Source organism: Penaeus vannamei, chromosome 30 (assembly GCF_042767895.1).
Source record: "Penaeus vannamei isolate JL-2024 chromosome 30, ASM4276789v1, whole genome shotgun sequence".
Lineage (NCBI taxonomy): Eukaryota > Metazoa > Arthropoda > Malacostraca > Decapoda > Penaeidae > Penaeus > Penaeus vannamei.
The window spans coordinates 25,479,493-25,481,992 of NC_091578.1; the positions used below are offsets into that span (position 1 = coordinate 25,479,493).

Genomic DNA, 2,500 nt, shown 5'->3' on the forward strand with positions numbered 1-2,500 from the left:
TCAAACAATTTTGTGAGCAGCTTACTCAGGCTAGAGTGAAAATCAAAAATTCAGTTAAAAATTGTAAGTCTTTCACTTTTACAACTTTTGTAAACCATTTAAAAAAAGATTGTAACTATTTCACATCTTTTAAGAAATAAACCCTCCATCAATTTGGAAAATGAAGGGAAACCAAAAATCCTTTTCATCAGAGAGGGATAATCATAACAACAAAAAATATATATAAAATAAAAAATAAAAACAAATAAATAAGTAAATAAATAAATAAAATAAATACTACTAATAATAACAGTAACAATAATAGTAATAAAAAAATAATAATGATGATGATAACAAATACTAATAATGAAAAAAAAAAAAAAAATTGTGAGGAGTTACATTTTGAAGAAGAATAAGAAGAAAATGAGAAAGAAACAGAAAAAGAAAAATAAAGAAAGAAAGAAAGAAAAAAAAGAAAGAAAGAAAGAAAGAAAAAAACTGTCTTTCTAACCAATGAAGTACAATGTGGCTAGTTAGTATTTACAGGTCAAGCAATTACTCTCAACCAGACCTCAGTTATACTGAAAAACAAAATGTGACTCACTCTCTCTCTCCATTTCACACACACACACACACACACACACACACACACACACACACACACACACACACACACACCCACACACACACACACACACACACACCCACACACACACACAAGCTCACTCACAAACAAACACAAACACACACACACACAGAGGAGGGAGGGAGGGGGGGGGTGAGAGAGAGAGAGAGAGAGAGAGAGAGAGAGAGAGAGAGAGAGAGAGAGAGAGAGAGAGAGAGAGAGAGAGAGAGAGAGAGAGAGAGAGAGAGAGAGAGAGAGAAATTATTGTTTCTAAATGAATAGTGGACATGAAAATATATCTTAATATCTCAAGACAAAATGTCAATCACATTTTCAGGCAAACCTTATCTAATCTGCAGACACTGATTACTTTATATCGAAACATATTAAATCCGACATGGACCCCCAATTAAGAAAGCTGGACAATTACACCACTCCTGTTACTGTTCTATTTATTTTGACTGAAAAATACAAAATCATCTTTTTTTGTTCCAAGTTTTCTCGAACCTTAGTAAAATTGGAGCCTTTAGATAACTCACACTGATGCATGCAAACAATAATGACAAGCATGCTATAACCAATTATGATGATTAAGCTAACTTATCTCAACTCGTACCAGGTAACCCCTTATAACATCATGGCGAAAACTGTCCTCATACTTCGTCAGCACCGGTGGCTCGGATGGTGCCTTTGGACCCCAGATAAGAGGCAGGCAAAATCCAATAAATGATGCAGTGCATCTACCTTTGCCAAACCTTAGGTGAAATTTTACCCAATGCGAAAAGGTTAAAATAAAATATGAATGGAGTCTACACTTTTCAATCTACTACCCAGCTACCTGAGAGGGAGGATTACAGGATTGATCCAATTCTATTATGAAAATTCTATCGGTTTTCAAGTCAAGTTTTAATATAAATATTAACATAATCAATACAGAATAATCAAGACACTCTAATATTTGTTTGGCTGTATGGTAGGGAGCAGTTTTCAAGAGTCATAGGCCTTGATATCTTATGGGCAATATTGATAACTTGACTTTTATCATGATTTCTACATAGCTGATGTGTGAACAGAAACTGCAGCTCTTGCTTCCATGTACACATTAGCGCCACAAGTCCCATTTGTCACAACTGTAGTTAACTGCTGCTAGTATAAACAGTACTATTCAAAATATTTGTGCCATGGCTGTCAAAAGAGGCAGGATTTTTCATGCAACCTTTTTATATGTAGTGCCAACAAACATATCTGAAACTGTTTGGCAAGACTGTTTTTCTACAATTCATACATCTAGATATTTATAAATACATCTAAATACACATCTTGTCATTCAATTTGCTAAACAAGGACTTCATTTGTATAATTTACATATTCATGGCAATCTCTCCCCGTTTTTATTTGCATACGTATAGGGTAACTGTGATTACATTTTCAACTTTGCAGTATACTCTACTGCATTTGAGATATGACAGTGAAAATACACTTTCTGGTGTGTAAAACTGAGCTTTTCATATGTCTGCAACCGTAAAAGCATAAAAGAGTAACGAGGAAAAAAAAAAAAAAAAAAAAAAAAGTCCAATTGCATTGGTATCGTCTGTTTTTGCTTATTTTTCAACTCATTTTGCCAAATTTTATGAAACATACACATTTTATTTAGACCTTAATGAGATCCCTGAGTTCAATTTTTATCAAAATCCCCCAATTAGTTTTTGATTTACAGAAAAAAAAAAAAAAAAAAGCTTAAATGTTTAATAATCTAAAAAAGTTACACAGGCATTCTGATTGTTTTTTATAAACAAATTCATCCTAAATCTGGAAAATGTGTGACACTTTTTTCAATTTCAACTTTTGTTGTTGTTTTTTTGAGAAATATCTTACCTTACGGAATATCCTACCAAG

General features: G+C 32.9%; 1 protein-coding gene across 2 annotated transcripts in view; it reads right to left on the minus strand.

Moving 5' to 3' along the window:
* Positions 1-2,500, minus strand: part of LOC113811155 (zinc finger protein PLAG1) — a 31,120-nt gene that overhangs the window by 10,974 nt on the left and 17,646 nt on the right. The window lies entirely within an intron of this gene.